This window comes from Pongo pygmaeus, chromosome 11 (genome assembly GCF_028885625.2).
Source record: "Pongo pygmaeus isolate AG05252 chromosome 11, NHGRI_mPonPyg2-v2.0_pri, whole genome shotgun sequence".
Lineage (NCBI taxonomy): Eukaryota > Metazoa > Chordata > Mammalia > Primates > Hominidae > Pongo > Pongo pygmaeus.
This window is the reverse complement of record NC_072384.2, coordinates 67,987,891-68,007,845: the sequence shown is the minus strand read 5'-3', so window position 1 is coordinate 68,007,845 and position 19,955 is coordinate 67,987,891. Positions and strand designations below refer to the sequence as shown.

At 40.2% G+C, this 19,955-nt stretch overlaps 1 long non-coding RNA gene across 4 annotated transcripts in view; it reads left to right on the top strand.

Moving 5' to 3' along the window:
• LOC129031280 (uncharacterized) overlaps positions 1-19,955 on the top strand; it is a 115,731-nt gene that overhangs the window by 24,518 nt on the left and 71,258 nt on the right. For 3 of the 4 annotated variants that reach the window (XR_008500997.2, XR_010122928.1, XR_008500998.2), the window contains exons 2-3: positions 2,282-2,463; positions 16,372-16,444. This is a non-coding gene — a long non-coding RNA (uncharacterized LOC129031280). Of the gene's footprint in view, positions 1-2,281; positions 2,464-16,348; positions 16,445-19,955 lie in introns of all 4 variants that reach the window. The other variant, XR_008500996.2, reaches the window with a different exon arrangement.

The window sequence follows — 19,955 nt, the reverse complement described above, 5'->3', positions numbered from 1 at the left end:
ATTTATGTATATAACTAACAGGAAGGAAAGTATGTTATCTTAAAAAATTGAATAACGTTGAAAATTCCACACTGATGGATCTTTAGTAACAAAGATGTTTGGAAGGGGATAGGCTGAAAGACTGTGGGAAAATAAGAGAGGGCTTTAGGGTCATGATCATGGTACTTGTTCATTTTTATAACAAGTAATTTAGACTGCCACCATGACTATCTTGAAATAAAATTTAAATGAACTTAAAAAATTGAATATACTTTCCTAATGGTAATATAAAGGAGAAATGAAAGGGAAGCAATTTAAGGAATACATAAAAATATGTCTACAATATACAAGTGCTTGGCCAGGAGGACACTATAAAATACACAATGAAGGAGTAAGATGCTTGTGGGACTCACAGAATCTGGGAAATGAAGAGGGTAACACTCAAGCTCTGAACCTCAGGTGTTGCCTTGACAACACCACATGCACCATTGCCATCTTTAAAGATGTGACATCTCTAAATAGCAAAGACCCTTGGGGAAGTTCCAAACCAAATGCAGTCTTCCCTCAAAAAGTCCCAAATATTTTGTTTTTGTATGTAAAACAGAGTCAGATTCTATACTCAGATAATTATAAACTTTTTTTTTTAACCTGGGGGCATTTGAAAAGGACAGGAGATGACAGATAATTTTTCATTGTGTGTGACTGTCCTGTACATTGCAGGAAAACTAGTATCTCTGCCCTCTCCCAAATGTCAGCACTGACTCCCAAACATTGCAACATCCAAAAATATTGCTATAAATTCCTCTGTGGGCACGACCTAGGAAGGAAGAAGGCCCACTAACCATGGCTAGAGGCAAGTTTCTAAAAAGACAAGCAGTAAGAAATTCCCAGAGTGGCCTTGTATTGCATTTTAAGCAGTTACTATGCTGAAATCTCCTATTTTTGGCCCTAAACCTTCAGCAAAGATGGAGAATCAGTCTTGGAGATAAGTAGCCATAAGCAATGCCCCATATCATACCATGAAGTTTGAAGACTTTGCCACTCCCACCACAGAGCACAGACCAATCAGTGTGCCTAGTTGCCACTACTGCTAGACTTTCTGCCATCATTGACTCAGGAAACCAAATGCAGCTGTCTCCACGGGCATCACCCTCAACTGCTTCAGGACTGCAGGGTCTCTGCTTCTCCACATCCCTGGCTTCCACAGCCAAGTGGGTGAATGCATCTCATTGGCTCAGCCTCTGTCACGTGCCCTTGTCTTAACTGCAGGGGAGGCTGGGAAAATGTTCAAGCTTCTTCAGCTTCCATAGGCAGGCTCTGCTTCCCTTAAACTTAGGAAAGGGCTTCAGATGTGGAGCAGCCTAAAAGAATGACACATGCCCACTCTAATTAGCTGGCCAAATTAGTTCTACAGAAGAGAAGTACCATGGGATTTTGGAGCAGAAAGTGATGATTCTGAGGAGGCTTTAGAGGAGGGGAGATTTGATCAAGTCTTGAAGGATGAGAAAATTGGTAGAGTTGTGGGTAGGGATAGGAGAAGGATTTCGAGAGACACAAATGGAATGACAATAGTAAGAATGCTGAACTGGGGAAAACAAATGCAGGGCTAGGAATCCAAGTTCACCAGAGCTGAAGGTCAAGGGGAGTTGGTGAAAGACAAGATTGGAAAGGACAGGAACAGCACTGGGGAGTTACTGAGGGTTTGATGACAGTGCTAGGAGGTAGCTCTGAGCTGCTTGACAGGGGTACTTGCATATCTTTTGTATTCACTTGCACTGCTTTATCAAAAAATAATGTCCTTGGCAATTTTAATCCCAGTCTTTAAGATAACACATCTGTGTTTATGAATTACCAGGAGTCTTTTTGTTTTTTGTTTGTTGCTTTTGTTGCTGCTTGTTTTTGTATTCTTTCTGGTAATGGGACTAACTCCTTTTTACTTTGAATTTGTGTTACACTGTATCCACAGAGAAATTTCACAAGTGTCTTTTACATTATTTTAACAATGACCCCCCCCCACCACCTACAACTTTAAATTAAGTATCATGATCCATTATTTCCAGCACTTGTTGCCCACCTAACATGTGCCAGACTCCTTATTTAATGCTTTCACCAGGATATTTAATTTCATCTTAAAATTATCCTTTTATATACAAAGACGTAGGATCTGAGAGAGTAAGTAATTTGTCCAATGGCACCCACTTAGGAAGTGGTGGGATAGGGGTTCTCACTCAGTTCTGCCTAATCTAATTCCTGATTGTTTCTCCCAATCATAATGCAGTCTGAAATGATGCTCTTTTTTTAGCGCTGTGCTAGCAGGAAGGTCTGTGATGTTTGCAATCAAGCCATTATGAAGTCAAGAATGGAGGTTCCATTTTTAAACAACCCAGAGGGGGTAGATCTTGACTGACATCTCATCTGGGGTCACCTGGTCTTCAACTGAGAGATCTTTTGGTTTGCCACAGATGCCCCTTGCAGTTATGTAAAGTAAGTATAGTCTTTATGCCATTTTTGCTTGGTTGTCCCAACAACCCTGCCTTGAAGTGTTCCTTGGAACAACCTTGGTGGTACCAGGTACTCAGGTGCTGCCTATTTGGTGCACCCTTGTGCACCAAAGGAATCTGAGGGAATCTACCGCACTCTTGCCTCATCTTCTGAACCAAGGGCTCCAAGTCCTCTAGAGTAGTAAGACAAACCAACATCCGTGGACTAGAGGTTATGATGGAGAAACAAGGGTAAATGGAGTCCAATAATAACAAACTACTTTTGTGCCCGCTTCATCCTCACCCCACCAAAGCTTGAGCAGAAACTTTATGATGTGGTCCATTCAGTCTAACCTCTAAGATTTGGTTTCCCTTTTTTTTTTTTCTAGTTCACTCTTTGAGAGAGAGATAAATAAACATTAAAATGTAAAAAAAAAAAAAAAATCAGTAATGGAAGGAAAAAGAAACAAAAAGCAATCCATGGCATCAAGCTTGACTGGACCACTTCACTGCTCTGCTGCCCTTAGTGAACCTGACCCTGCAGCAGGAGTCACAGACTCACCACTCACCTCAAGTCCTCACTCCCTGGACCCTCAATCTACACATCACTTTGTCTTTTATTTCCCTGAGAAATACAGGCCATCAGTTTGCAGATCTCTCCTTTCCCCCTTGCCCTGCAAATCTCCATTTATTTGAAAAAGTGTGCCTCCTACTTTCCAAAGCTAATCCCTCCTCCTCTGCCCCTAATACCAGCCCTACCTACCTTCTTCTGTAACTTGCTCCATTAATTACCTCCCGTCTCCCCCAGGTCTCCCTGCCTATGAACATATTCAAGGACATCATATCTTAAAAACAAACAAAGGCCAGGCACAATGGCTCACACCTGTAATCCCAGCACTTTGAGAGGTCAAGGCAGGAGAATCACTTGAATCCAGGGGTTCAAGACCAGCCTGGGAAACATAGGTAGACCCTATCTCTACAAAAGATATTTAAAAAAAAAATTAGCCAGGTGTGGTGGTGTGCACCTGTAGTCCCAACTACTCAGAAGGCTGGGGTGGGAGAAATATTTCAGCCCAGGAGGTCACTGTGCACAATCGCTTTACTTCTTTTTCCCTTGGTATAGACTTGCTGAAGAGTAAGGCTTCATGTACTGTTTCCTCACCTCACATTCACTCTCAACTGGTGACAATATAGAGTCTTCGCAGATGCAGCTTTCTCCAGACCAACAATGTGGTTAGACATCTGGTTTTTCATTGTTGTTGTTTGATTTCTCTGACTAGCTTCCCTGACCAGAGGTCGTTTTGAGTTTCCTTCTCTGGAATTTGACCACTGAGCAGATTCACATAGGAGAGAAGATGTGAATGCTGAGTCATCAATCAGCATCACTGGGAAGAAAAAGCCTCTCAGTTTCTTCTGCTGGGACTCCCAGAGCTGGAGTATTTTCTGCTCTTCCTAAGGCCTGGTAATTCAGCTCTTTGTGAGACTGTGAGCTTTACCATACCCTTCCAGTAGCAACCTTCTTCTTTTTTAAGTTCATTGTGGGGAATAGGGAGTGATGGCTAATGGACATAGGGTTTCTTTTTGAGGTGACAAAAATGTTCTAAAATTAAGTGGTGGTGATGGTTGCACAATTCTGAATATACTAAAAACCAGTGAATTCTAAAATTTAAACGGGTGAATTCTATGCTATATAAATTGTATCTCAATGAAATTACTAATATTCTAAAGCCTCCCAAGTGCCTTAGATGTTCAGTGATTGTTGAAAGCCAGTTATTTATCACATCCTTAAGTCCTGCTACCTATCACTCAGTCTCTAAGTTCAGTTTCCTCTTTGGTTTGACTTGGACCAATCTGCAACAACTCTTGATATTTCTTGTAAATTCTATGACTAACTCCCAGAGCTTCTCCTGTGTATCTGATATGCATTTAGCTTCTCCTTTCAGCCCTCAAACAGCATGTTGAGAACAGAACTGATCTTCTTCTCCCCAACCTGCTTTACCTTTTCTATTTCTCACTCAGTTACTGGCACAAACTTCTCCATATGTTTAAGAAGACCTCTGCTTTGACTTTCCCTGCTCCCTCTAACTTACATCCAATTAACCAAAACATTGTATCAGTTTTATTTCTGAAACAATCTCTCCCATCTTCCTTATCTTTTCATTCCACTGCCAGGTCTGAGTCCATCCTTTACTATTTTCTGTTGGATTAAGGCAAACCTCCTGTAAAGAGCCGCCCTGTCTCCTGCAGTCTCATCCTCCAGTCCCCCTCCATGCCTACACTGAAGTCCTCTTCCTAAAACAGGAATAGGGTTAATTCACTCTTCTCCCTGAAACCTGTTAGTGGCTCTGCACTGAGTACTGGATCAAGTCTAATGTAATGAGAAGGCCCCATTCAATCTGGGCCAAACTTTCCTTCTTAGCCTCATGTCCTCCTATGCCCCTTGCACAGACCTTAGCTCCAATCACACTAACCCGTGCCATTACCTGGACACACTGTGCTAGTCTACACTCACGTGCCCCCAGCTCACATCTCCCCTTTTCCTGGAATGCCATGTCCATATGGCCTGGAGAATGACCTAAAGTTAGTGCCAGCAAAGAGCTTATCAGTAGTGGGGCAGATCACATGGGAGAGCAGGTTTTGGAGCTAGGGTGAGGTGTCAATGAGAAGAAGGGTGATTTATTAAGAAGTAAGCTCATTTCAAGCCATGCACCTGAAACCTGATGCCCAAAGAGGAGGCAGAGACCCAATCAACTACTGATACAGTTTGTGAGGCTGGAGACTTGAGAGAACAATAGGCTGACGCAAGTGTAACCAATGGATTAATTCCTTACCAATCTAGGATCCCTGGAGAGTGGAGTGCTCCAGGCCTGGTGGCACCAAGGCTTTAAAAAACAAACCATTAAACAGTGAGATTCGGTCTCTACACAAAATTTAAAAATTAGTGTGGTGTGGTGGCACACAACTGTAGTAACAGCTACTCAGGAGGCTGAGGAGGGAGGATTGCTTGAGCCCAGGAGTTTGAGGCTTCTAGGAGTTTGAGGCTTCTAGGAGTTTGAGGCTTCTAGGAGTTTGAGGCTTGCTATGTTGCTCAGGCTGACCTCCAGCTCCTGGGCTCAAGAGATTCTCCCGCCTCAGCCTCCTGTGTTGTTGGGACTACAGGCACGCACCACCATGCCCTGCTGGTTAGCTGTTTTTAAAAATTATTTTTAAAGCATCATTAAATTGCTCATACTGAAAAAAATGACTTGGATACTTTAAGAAGAATAAGACAGATTTGAGCATTCAGCAATAATAGCTGAACTTCCTAAGAGACTATAGCAACCTGGTTACTAGGGAAATTGTTTTTTTCCTTACTGAAAAAAAATCCTGTTAATATATCATTTTAGATGTGTAATGTTTAGGGGTCCTTATTGTTCAAAGAATATAAAGTAAGAGGGGCAGTCTCTCATTGTATAATATAAAACAAAAAAGAAAAAGTATTGATCTCAGAAAGTAAAGGTTACGATGGCAATTAACACTTCATAGTAGACAGGTGAGTGCTATGTGGGTTTCAGCCATTCAACACCTGGAAAATGTGGATATCAAATGTAGAACATAACTTCAACAGTTTCCTGAAAGCAATGAGGAGAAAGCTAGTTGAGTAAATATTTATAATACAGGGGCTTTAGAGCAACGTTTACCAGACTTGTAACTTGGTGATTCTTCTTTATTCATGTTATTACAGCATGGTATTAAACAATTTGTTTGGATATAAAATCAGAGGACTGGGTCTTATATCCCTATGCTACTGCTTAGTACTTGTGTGACCTTGGCCATATCACCTAACCTTTCTGTCATCTGTAAAATGCGGCAAATAAAGACACCTGCCCTACTAACCTCAAAGACCTATGGGGAAAGAAATATTATAATAATGTAAACATATTTAATAGCAAATTATAAAGCAGGATGCAAATATTGGTTGTGAGTATGCAAAATTTAGTGATTAGCAAATGGTTAAATGCTTTATACAGTCACTTATTACTTAACGACTGGAATACATTATAAGAACTGTGATTTTTGTCATTGTATGAACATATAGAGTATACCTACACAAAGCTAGATGGTATAGCCTCGTATAAATGGAGGCTATATGGTCTACCCTATTACTCGTAGGCTGCAAACTTGTATAGCATGTTACTTTACTGAATACTATAGGCAATTAGAATACAATGGTAAGTATTTGTGTATCTCAACATATCTGAACATAGAAAAGGTATAATAAAGATATAGTATTACAGTCTTATGGGACCACTGTCATATATGTGATCCATCGTTGACTGAAATATGTGGCGCATGACTATATTTTAAGGATATGTTTTTATAGTGAAAACAGAATTCACTTCATCAGAAATTTATTTAAAATAAATAATATTTGTAAATTATGGGCACCAGCCTTAGGCACCACCTGATGGCAGTTAAGAATAATGCAAGTCCATTGCCTTGCAACAACACAAGTGCCACAGAAAAGTAAGGTACATGGAATATCAGATTCTGAGAACCTCAAACAGAGGCTTAGACTAAAATGAGCTGAAATGGGAATTGGCATACCTAGTATTGAAGCTAGAAAATGCATCTAGGATTTGGTGTTCTATGAGCTGCAGCAGCCAAGCCACTGCTTGGCTCAACTGTAGCTAAATTAGAGGAAGAAAATCATGCCTCTTATTTATCCTTGACTCCCCACTGACCAGCACAGTGCTCAAGAAATTTATTAAATGAAAAAAGAATCAGAAAAAAAATTAAAGGAAGAAAAAGAGGAAGGAAGAAAGTTAGGAAGGGAGGGAACATATCTTAAAAGAAACTGTCAACCAGTCTGTTCTGGTTTTTTTTTTTCCCCTCCTAGTTGCCAGTTGAAGTTTCTTCTTAAAAATAACCCTATGTCAACTGAACTAAGTTAAAATGTGCTAACCTGGGACAGATAAAAAGAAACATTATGTCTCTATAGGTTCTTTGTGATGAAACAAATCCGACTCGACCCAGAACACTAGCAAGGCATGGGGTAAGGCAAATAAGACCTAAAACTTTTGGTGATTTGTAGAAGATGGAAGTTCACAGTTCAGCAGTTCCTTCTTGCTTGGGATGATCTTCACAACACCAGCCCCCAAATGGAAGGGTAACTAACTGCTCCAGTTCAGTTGGCTACCTTGTGAGGCTAGCATCCATTCCTAGCAAAAATGGGCAGAAATGGGGAAATGCCTCCCCTTAAGACCATAGCTTTTCACCTTGACCTTCCTACATTTTATCTACTCCAGAAGGTCTCCACCAAGCTCCCAGCAGCACAGCATGCTCAAAACCTGACATATCCATGATAACTTTTCACAGCAATGTGATGAAATTTGAGAAACAAACCAGAAATGTAATGTGATCACCCACATCATATCAGCCTCACAGGCAATCAAGAGCTTGGCTTCAATTACAGAGTGAACTCCAGAAATCTTCCAACAGTTAGTCAATCCCAGCCTTTCACATGAAAATGTATTTAATTTACATAATACTGTGAAGAAGGTATTGTTATGATCCTCACTTCGCAACCTATGGAAGTAGGGATTAGTCCTTGATGAAGAGTCAGAAGATACATGTACTTTCGAAAGTGATGTAATATGGAAACTAGAAAAAAATTATAAAATATGTAATGGAATCCTAAATAGGATACTGATGAGGTTTGGCTCTGTGTCCCCACCAAAGTCTCACCTTGAATTGTAATAATCCCCACGTGTCAAAGGCAGGACCAGGTGGAGATAATTGAATCATAGGGGTGGTTTTCCCCATACTGTTATGATAGTGAGTTCTCATGAGATCTGATGGTTTTATAAGGGGCTTTCCCCCTTTTGCTCAGCACTTCTCCTTGTTGCTGCCGTGTGAAGAAGGATGTGTTTTCTTCCCCTTCCTCCGTGATTGTAAGTTTCCTGAGGCCTCCTCAGCCATGCTGAACTGTGAGTCAATTAAATCTCTGTCCTTTATAAATTACCCAGTCTTGGGTATGTCTTTATTAGCAGCATAAGAACAGACTAATACAGATACCCAAAGTCATTGGTATTGGGACAAAGAAGCAGAAATTCATAAAGAAAAGACAGAGACACATAGAGATGGCTTTTTTCTTAATGCCAGGTTTTAGAAATGAAAGTATTTAAGGTTTTGATATATATTATCAAATTATATTTCAAAGTGTGGCAATAATCTACAGTCCTTCCCAAAAGTCCTGAAAATGTTTATTTCATTAGGTATGATACATTTAAAAGTCCTTAAACCTTGATACACAAGAAAATATACAAATAATTTTGCACTTTCTTCAACATTTTCTTATATGTGTGATAAATATATTTCCTATTCTGTGTATTATCATTGTGGTTTTTATACTTATCATGTTTTAATATTTTAAATTATTTTATAACAAACATATTAACCTTTAAAAAGAAGACAAATGTAGACTATTTTTAATTACATTCTGCATTAGAAACCATAAATATTTTAGCATTCAAATTCATGCAGTCGAGGAGTCTTGAAAAATTCTGTAGGTGTTCAAATGAAAATATAAAGAGATTGGAGAAAAATTGATCTCAAACAAGAGAGAGAATAAAAATCACTCGTAAGAAGTATAGGTGTTCTCATGGCTAAATGTGGCAGTGGTGGTAAAATGGGAAGTGTAGATGAGAAGATTTGAAATAGAAGAAATAATCAGGAATATATCCTTAAAACGCTGAGTTGAAACATAAGACTGGAATACCATTATATAGGTGATTCAATTATGCAACCAGAGTTGAGAACCACAGATCTCATTGATTTATGCAGTCCTTTCCATCTAGAACCCTCTCTGACTTTAAATTCAATGTATCAATGCATTGATATTTTATCACATCCACTTCCTTTCTGTCCATAGTCACTTTGGATGGACAGTTTACACAATAATTTGTAGAAATAATAATAATAAAATAATGTGGAGAAGAGTTTCCACAATAATTTTTGGAATTCAATGATTTTGACATTACACATGGTCTTAATGGCTTGATAGAAACAAATGTGTGACTTGATAAAAGAACAGCTGATCTCATGAATTCTTAAATACAGCTCTTTAAGGAATTTTTCCTATTATAAGGAATCATCATCTTAGAAAAAGAATTAAGCTTTTAATATCATTGGACTTGCTATTATTTTTAGTTTATGAATTTTTTTTAAATTAGAAATGAATTAAAATTAATGGCATAAATACCTTCAAATACTTTCACACTGACTAATCTGAATGGGGTTAGAAACAGATGACAGCAACTCGAAATGACACAGAGGAAGAAACTTCAGACTTCCTGGGGATTTTCTGGTAAACTCTGACTAAAAACTAACTCCTCTGATTGTGCAGCAATGTTCCCTGCTAACATAGCCTTCCTTTTGGAGTACCAGCTTTTTTTTTTTTTTTTTTTTGAGACAGAATCTCGCCTTGTCGCCCAGGCTGGAGTGCAATGGCATGATCTCAGCTCACTGCAACCTCTGTGTCCCAGGCTCAAATGATTCTCCTGCCTCAGCCTCCTGAGTAGCTGGGATTACAGGCGCCCATGGACTACCAGCTTTTTAAGTGGACTTTTTAGCCAAAGGTCAAGGGAAACTACCCCCTTCCTACTGGGGTTCAAATTGATTAAAATGGTTTGCTTTGACTTTTGTCGAAGTCTCTTTATTTTCTTTTTAAGATTATGTTAAATTATAATCCACATTGGCTTTCTTTTTACAGGTAAACTTTTTCTCTTCTAGATTTCTAGACGGCCTTCCCCCACTTCGCTTCTTTCTCTGCCATTTTCCTCCCCTCTCCCACCTCCCCAAGATAGAAGAGGCTGACAAAAAGAGGCTCATCAAAGTTAAATGTTGCAAACATAAATTGGTCCCTCTTCTCTTCCTTGATGTGACTGGTCTCTCAACCTATTGATGGCATCCAGTTGCAACTTTCCTCTTCTCATTTGGGACATTGGGAGGAGAATAGTCTCTATTTTTAATAACAAAGTAGTAAGTATGTAATGCTTCTCTTGACTGTGCAAAAGACCAAAACTGGAGAACACTTTATGCTTTGATTTTCTTTCTCTTTGTTATAACTTAGATAAATTATCTCTTGGGAATGGAATGTTTCAGGCCTTTCTGTTTCGTCCTCTCTTAGTAACAGTGTATCGTTCTGGGTTTACAGGTGAAGAAAATATCATCAAATGACAAATGGCCATAAAGATCTCTCACCCAGATTATCTAATGGTTTTACTTATGCACAGAGACTGTAGGCTCTGACCTTTTAGAGTTTTGTAATACTTTTAATAACACTTTTTTTTTGTTTATAGAGAACCTACAATGGGGCAGGTGGAGTATTTTCTGATTGGGTTGAGTTCATAAGACATGTGGACATTATGGGAATTATATGATTGCTCCACCTGCATCACATCTGGACCACCTCTGGACTGAGCTATAGGGATGCAGGGAAACTCTGCTAAGTGTCAAGCTGCACCCTGTCCTGCTGGTGCCGATGCCTAGACCCTCATTCCATTGTTCACAGAATTCTGTGGCTTAGGATTTTGTCTCTACTTGTCCAGAACTCCTAATTCCTTCAGTCTTCCACATTCTAGGTCCTCCTCTATCAATTTATATAGAGACAGATCCCTGTCAGCTGCCTTCCCCAGACTTTACGTCAGAAGCTCAGTTTGATGGCAGGGTGTGTGTTTCCAGGTGTGGAAGGGTCATGGGGGAAGCCACCACTCTCTCTGAACATATTCCCCCCAAATGACACTTTTTCTCAAAGTATATGTTAACATAATGATTTTTAATACTTAATAGAAAAGCACTTGAAGAAGTGAAATATGAGAATGAAACATGGCGATGAGATCATGAATTGAATAGAGAAGGGAGTTGAAAAGTTCAGCCAACCCATCCCTTCTGCACATCCAAAAGTAGGGTTCAGTCTGGGGGACCTTGTGTGCTTGGCTTCACACAAGAAAGAAGTCAAAAGCAATCTGACAGAAAAAAAGCAAGAGGAAGTTGAATGAAATAAAGGAACAAAGGGAAGACTACTCCATAAGCAAAGTAGTGCTACCCCACAGGCAGAATAGCACTGTGGGCTGCTCACTGGTTATATTTGTGGTTATTTCTTGATTATGTGCTGAATAAGGGATTGATTATGCATGAGTATTTTTGTAAAAGGGGCAGGGAACTCCCAGAACTGGGGTTTTCTCCCCGGTTTAGACCATTCAGGGTAACTTCTGAGTGTTGCCATGGCAATTGTACACTGTCATGGCACTGATGGGAGTGTTTTTTAGCATGCTAGTGAATTATAATTCATGGATAATGAATAGTGAAGGTCACCTTCATTCCACCTTGGTTCTAGATGGTTTATTTATTTATTTATTTATTTATTTATTTATTTATTTTTGAGACAGAGTCTTGCTCTGTCGCCCAGGCTAGAGTGCAGTGGTGAGATCTTGACTCACTGCAACGTCTACCTCCCAGGTTCAAGTGATTCTCCTGCCTCAACCTCCCAAATAGCTGGGACTACAGGTGTGTACCACCATGCCCAGCTAATTTTTGTATTTTTAATAGAGATGAGGTTTCACCATGTTAGTCAGGCTGGTCTTAAACTCCCGACCTCGTGATCTGCCTGCCTCAGCCTCCCTAAGTGCTGGGATTACAGGCATGAGCCACTGCCCCCAGCCTGCTTTCTTTATTGTTATCCTCTTAGCAGCAGGGGCTTGTGACCTGTTGTTTACTGTCTCCTGTCTTATCAGTGGGGTCATGTGGCCTGTTGTCTTGGAGACTACGACTGCCAGGTCTGTGGGCTGCCAGGCTCAGTCCAGGGTGGATAGACCAGGTACGAGGGTCTGCTCTGAGCATCTCACCTGCCCGAACTTATGGCATCTTCCTACCCGTCCCTGCTTTATGTCATCCTGTCTGAACTTGCCTCTTCCATCCTGTTGACTTGTGGTATGTGCCATTCCACTACAGATCCAGCCAAAGTCACACTCTTGTTCCCCTCAACCTCTTGCCCCACAACTCATAAGACACAGTCATTCCTTTAAACTGGGCTACAGTCTGGTTGGAAACCCCCATGAGCAGAACTTAAAACAAGGAGGGCAGGGGAGATGGCAAAGGAAGACTGTTTGGCCCTGACTTCTTATTCACAAAGGGACTCATAGATTTTTAGCCTGATCTTTCATTGCGGCATTACATACAACCACAAAGATAATGACAGGATTAAAAGACAAACATGTTCATCATAGAAATTTACATTTTCGTCTTTCATATGTGTACTATGATTTCATATCTTTCATGATTTGTAGCTGATGACTAGCATACTTACTATTATAATTTGTATCAAAAGCCTATTGTTAATTGTAAACAATATATAATCATCGTAGGTCTATTTTGCTACTTCATCATTTTTTAATACGCTAGGGCCTCAGAAAAAAAAAAAAAGAGGCGGCCCAAATTTCTCTTGTTTTCGGAGTGGCTCTATAATAATATGACAATACATGATGGGCACTATTGCTACTCAGAATATGAAGTTAGCATGGACTGGCATAACAGAAGATAACATAAAGAGATGAACTTTAGTCTTTCCCTCTTCTACTGTTATTATGCCTTATCAGAGATTTTCACCTTTTTAGCCTCTTACACAAAAAGAATGTAGTATTTTCTTACCACTGACGTCTTACTTAAGCCTCAAGGGAACTGGCACCTCTGCTTCATTTGTTATTTACTCTCGGCTCACTAACACATCATGCCCATACTCTGTTAGCTGGAAGAGTCTGAGGAGTTGCAGGAAGGAGTCTCTAGGGGTAACTTTTCTCTATCCTCTTTCCTACCCACCTTTCCACCCCCACGACAACCAGAATCAAGTCTTTCTAAAAGAACTCAAAGAATTCCCCACAATGAACTTGGCTTTCAGACCCTCTCTTCTGCTTTTCTTTCCATACCTAACCAGTCCTGTTCAGAAAAGTGATCTGATTATTCTAATCAGAGACTTTTTAGAAAAGAAAATTCTAAAGACACTGGGCATTTGATCTGCATATTTACATTGTATGAAAGCAATTTATAAGTACCTTTTTAAAACTTTGCTTAACTGTGAGAAATTCAAAGGGAAAAAGTTACAAAGAGTAATACAGCAGACGTCTTATTTGGCTATTTTGAATTACACATTTTAAATATTTTGTCTTGGGACCTGGCATGGTACCTCAAGCCTCTAATCCCAGCACTTTGGGAGGCTGAGGTGGGAGGATTGCTTGAATGCAGGAGTATAAGACTGCAGTGAGCTATGATTGCACCACTGTACTCCAGCCTGGGTAATAAAGCGAGACTCTGTCTCTATCAATCAATCAATCAATCAATCAATATGTTGTGTCATTGGCTCTTAATCTTTTATTTATTTAAGAAATAACACACTACATATATAGATCAGTGTTCTTAAACCCTATCCCCAGGATTACTCCCTCCCCACTTGCCACACCCTTCTCTTCTTGTGTGTTTGAAGTGTTGTCTGTTTTCTTCCAGTCTATTCTGGAAGAGAATTACATTAATATCCATGTAGTTTTACATATATCTAAATATAGATATGTGTACCTATACTTATGTACACATACATGCTATGTCTGCATTTTAATGCTATGCATATGTAAAAGATAAAAATACATGTAATATTTTCTTTTTTTTCTTTCTTTTTTTTCTTTTTTTTTCTTTTTGAGATGGAGTCTTGCTCTGTAGCCAGGCTGGAGTGCAGTGGCACGATCTCGGCTCACTACAACATCCGCCTCTCAGGTTCAAGCAATTCTCCTGCCTCAGCCCCTCAAGTAGCTGGGATTACAGGTGCCTGCCACCATGCCTGGCTAATTTTTGTATTTTTAGTAGAGACAGGGTTTTGCCATGTTGGCCAGGCTGGTCTCGAACTCCTGACCTGAAGTGATCCAACTGCCTTGGCCTCAAAGTGCTGGGATTACAGGTGTGAGCCACCGCGCCCGGTCTTATTTTCTTTTATATATGGTTAATATACATAAACAGCATCATCTTTAATGTATCAATCTCTATCTTGCCTTTCTTCTTCAGCATTGCTTTTGGTGTCTATTCATATTAATATTTATAAAGTTAAAGATCTTTTAAACTACCACTGAGTATTAAATTGCATGAATATAATACATTTTATCCCTTCATTCCCTCATTGATGGGCTTAAGGTTTTTCCATTTATTTACTGTTAACAGTGCTTCCATGAATATCCTTGATGTTTCTCGTTTTTGTAATATCTGTGTTTTTATAGAGAGTGTACTGAGACATAGAATTAAAGGATTACAGGATATGTATATTTTCAAGTTTACTACATGCTACCATGTCATTTTCCAAAGCGTCATACCAGTTTCTGCTCCAGTTTCTATTGTCCTTTTAAAATTAATCTGTAGGACTTCTATATACATGACATGAATATTAATCCTTTGCTAATAATTATTGTGCTAAAAATACTTTTCCCAGTCGTTTGCTTTTCTTTCAACTTTTTTCATAGTGTCTTTAACTATGTGGATGTTTTAATTTTAACATCGTCCAACTTATCATAAATTTTTCCTTTTGATTGATGGTTTTTGTTTTATTTAAGAAATATGTAACTGTTACATTTCTTATTCAAAAATTGCCTTGACTATTCATGTACTTTGACTCTTCTTTATGAATTCTGGAATTAGCTTGTCAAAATTTCTGAAAAATTATTTTGTAATTTTTATTGGAGCTTATTGAATTTATTGATTAAATTGAGAAGATTTTTTAATAATAATATGTCCTTTCATTTTTATTTATTCAAGTCTTAATATGTCCTTTAAAAAAGTTTATAATTTTCCTATAAAAATCCAACTTTTGAAAAATTAATTTCTTGGCATTTTATACTTTGTGCTGCTCTTGGGAATGATTTGGCGTAAAGAAATTGGTATAAAAATACTATCGATTTATTTAAAATTTATTTTTTATGTTTTAAGTTTTGAGACAGGGTCTTGCTCTCTCACCCAGGCTGGAGTACAGTGGCAAAATTATGGCTCACAGCAGCCTCAACCTCCTGGGCTTAAAGGATCCTCTCACTTCAGCCTCCCAATTAGCTGGGACCTCCGGTACTCAGCAACATGACTGGCTAATTAAAAATTCTTTTTTTTGGTGTTTTTTGTTTTTTAGAGATGGGGTCTTACTGTGTTGCCCAGGTTGGTCTTGAAGTCCTGGGCTCAAGTGATTCTCCCACTTTGGCTTCCCAAAGTGCTAGGATTATAGGCATGAGTCACCGCATCTGGCCTCAATGAGAAAATTTTGCTGAATTATCTTATTCATTAAAATAGTTTTTACACTTCTTGTCCTGAATCTTGATAAGATTATCATATCATTTGCACATAATGACAACTTTGTCTCTTTCAGAAATGAACAATGTGGTTAACTTTTAAATTTCCAAACCACAATAAATTGAATAATGCTTAGTCTAACTGATACATTCTCTAATATTTTTTACTGCTTATTTTCTACATTGACTAGGACTCCTAGGACAGTATTGAAAAGTTATGGTCTCCTGACTCTAATGGAAATACTTTGAAAGTTTTATCATTAAATCTCTTTGCTGAAGGATTTTTTAAAAATATTCTTCTCTTATTAGGTTAAGGGATTTTCTTATTTTCCTAATCTGTTAGAAAAATTTCTTTTCATGAGTAAGTGTGTGATATGGTTTGGCTATGTCCACCCAAATCTTATCTTAAATTGTAGCTTCCATAATCCCTACATGTCATGGGAGGGACCTGGTGGGAAGTAATTAAATCATGGGGACAGGTTTTTCCCCAGCTGTTCTTGTGATAGTGAATTAAGTCTCACAAGATCTGATGGTTTTATACAGGGAACATGCTCTTTTGCCTGCAGCCATGGAAGACATGCCTTTGCTCCACCTTTACCTTCTGCCACGATTATGAGGCCTCCCCAGCCACATGAAATGGTGAGTCCATTAAACCTGTTTCCTTATAAATTACCTAGACTCTGGTATGTATTTATTAGCAATGCGAGAACAGACTAATACGGTAAATTGGTACCAGTAGAGTTGGGTACTGCTGTAAAGATACCTGAAAATGTGGAAGTGACTTTGGAACTGGGTTACAGGCAGAGGTTGGAACAATTTGGAGGGCTCAGAAGAAGATAGGAAAATGTGGGAAAGTTTATAACTTCTTAGGTACTTGGAGGGCTCAGAAGACAGGAAGATGTGGGAAAGTTTGGATCTTCCTAGAGGCTTGTTGAATGGCTTTGACCAAAGTACTGATAGTGATACAAACAATAAAGTCCAGGCTAAGGTGGTCTCAGATGGAGATGAGGAACTTGTTGGGAATTGGAATAAAGGTCACTCTTGCTATAGAAAGAGACTGGCGGCATTTTGCCCCTGCCCTAGAGATCTGTGGAACTTTGAACTTGAGAGAGATGATTTCGGGTACCTGGCAGAAGAAATTTCTAAGCAGCAAAGCATTCAAGAGGAAGCAGAGCATAAAAGGTTGAAAAATTTGCAGGCTGATGATGCAGTAGAAAAGAAAAACCCATTTTCTGGGGAGAAATTCAAGCCTGCGGCAGAAATTTGCATAAGTAGCGAGGAGCCAAATGCTAATCGCCAAGACAATGGGGAAAACATCTCCAGCACATGTCAAAGATCTTTATAGCAGCCCCTCTCATCACAGGCCCAGAAGTTTAGGAGGGAAAAATGGTTCCTTGGGCCAGGTCCAGGGCCCCCCCTGCTGTGTGCAGCCTTGGTACTTGGTGCCCTGAATCTCAGCCACTCCAGCTCTGGCTAAAAAGGGCCAAGGTACAGCTCGGGCCATGGGTTCAGAGGATGTAAGCCCCAGGTCTTGGTAGCTTCCACATGGTGTTGAGCCTGCAAGTATACAGAATTCAAGAATTGAGGTTTGGGAATCTCTGCCTTGATTTCAGAAAATGTATGGAAATGCCTGAATGTCCAGGCAGAGGTGTGCTGCAGGAGTGGAGCTCTCATGGAGAACCTCTGCTAGGGCAGTGTAGAAGGGAAATGTGGAGTCAGAGCCCCCACACAGAGTCCCCACTGGAGCACTGCCTAGTGGAGCTGTGAGAAGAGGGCCACCATCCTCCAGACCCCAAAATGGTAGATCCACCAACAGCTTGCACCATATGCCTGGAAAAGCTGCATACACTCAACACCAGCCCCTGAAAGCAGCTGGGAAGGGGTCTGTGGCAAAGCCACAGGGGCAGAGATGCCCAAGGCCATTGGAGCCCACCTCTTGCATCAGTGTGACCTGGATGTGAGATATGGAGTCAAAGGAGATGAGATCATTTTGGAACTTTAAAGTTTAATGACTGCCCTACTGGGTTTTGGACTTGCATGGGGCCTGTGGCCCCTTTGCTTTGGCCAGTTTATCCCATTTGGAGCAGGTGTATTTGCCCAGTGCCTAAACCCCCCATTGTATCTAGGAAGTAATTAACTTGCTTTTGATTTTACAGGCTCATAGGTAGAAGGGACTTGCCTTGTCTTAGATGAGACTTTGAACTTGGACTTTTCAGTTAATGCTGAAATGAGTTAAGACTTTGGGGTACTGTTGTGAAGGCATGATTGGGTTTGAAATGTAAGCATATGAGATTTGGGGGGGTCAGGGGTGAAGTGATATGTTTTGGCTGTGTCTCCACCCAAATCTCATCTTTAAAAGTAGCTCCCATAATCCCCATGTGCTGTGGCAGGGACCCAGCAAGAGGTAATTTAATCACAGAGACAGGTTTTTCCTGAGCTGTTCTCATGACAGTAAATGAGTCTCATGAGATCTGATGGTTTTATAAAGGGCAGTTCCCCTGCACATGCTCTCTTGCCTGCTACCATGTAAGATGTGCCTTTGCTCCTACTTTGCTTTCTGCCAGGATTATAAGGCCTCCCTAGCCATGTGGAACTGTGAGTACATTAACCCTCTTTTGCTTTATAAATTACCAGTCTCTGGAATGTCTTTATTAGGAGCGTGAGAACAGACTAATACAGTGTGCTTTATAGAATGTTTTTTTCTGTAGCCATTGAAATAATCATTTGAAAAATGGACTAATTTCATGAACAATATTGATAGTACATAGATTTCTGCTGCTGATCATTATTTTATTTCTGGAATATATACTACTTTATCAATAACACATGTTAGATTCAATTTGCTTATGATTTATTTAGAAAGTTTGCATCTGTCTTATTTGTTTGTTTATTACAGAATTAAAAGCAGTGCCTAAGTGTGTTCCATTTAAATATTTGCCTTTAATTTTCTACTTTGACTTATTAAGGATCTGAGAAAATAAATAAAATATCATTTCTTCAAGGAGAACTTCTCCAAACTCCAGCCTGAATTAGATCCCTTTTTAACCTTCTCATAGCACCCTGTATTATAATTATACACTTTTCTGGAAAGTTATTTATTGACTGAGTTATCAACTAGGCTTTAAGTTTCATAACAACAGGGGATTCCATCTGTTTAATTCACTGCTATAATCTTAGTGCCTAACCTGTGCACAGTATGAGGAAATTTCAAATTGAAGTTTCTAGGAGAATTGAATTAAAAGTAGATCCGGGCAATGGCCAAATAGGAACAGCTTCAATCTGCAGCTCCCAGCAATATCAACACAGAAGGCGGGTGATTTTGCCATTTCCAACTGAGGTATCCAGCTCATCTCACTGGGACTGATTAGACAGTGGGTGCAGCCCATGGAGGGTGAGTAGAAGCAGGGTGGGGCATCACCTCACACAGGAAGTGCAAGGGGTCGGGGAACTCCCTCCCCTAGCCAAGGGAAGCTGTGAGGGACTGTGCTGTGAGGAACAGTGCATTCCAGCTCAGATACTACGCTTTTCCCACAGTCTTCACAGCCCGTAGACCAGGAGATTCCCTTAGGTGCCTACACCACCAGAGCCCTGGGTTTGAACCACAAAACTGGGTGGCCATTTAGGCAGACACTGAGCTAGCTGCAGGAGTTTTTTTTCAAACCCCAGTGGCACCTGAAGCACCAGTGAGACAGAACCATTCATTCCACTGGAAAGGGGGCTGAAGCCAGGGAGCCAGGTGTTCTAGTTCTACAGATCCCACCCCCATGAAGCCCAGCAACTAAGATCCACTGGCTTGAAATTCTCGCTGCCAGCACAGCAGTCTGAAGTCAACCTGGGATGCTTGAGCTTGGTTGGGGAAGGGGCGTCTGCCGTTACTGAGGCTTGACAAGGTGGTTTCCCCCGCTACAGTGTAAACAAAGCCACCGGGAAGTTTGAACTGGGCACAGCCCACAGCAGCTCAGCAAAGCTCTAGATTTCTCCTCTCTCTAGATTCCTCCTCTAGATTCCTCTCTAGATTCCTCCTCTCTGGGCAGGGCATCTCTGAAAGAAAGGCAGCAGCCCCAGTCAGGGGCTTATAAATAAAACCCCCATCTCCCTGGGACAGAGCACCTGGGGGGAAGGGGTGGCTGTGGGCACAGCTTCAGCAGAC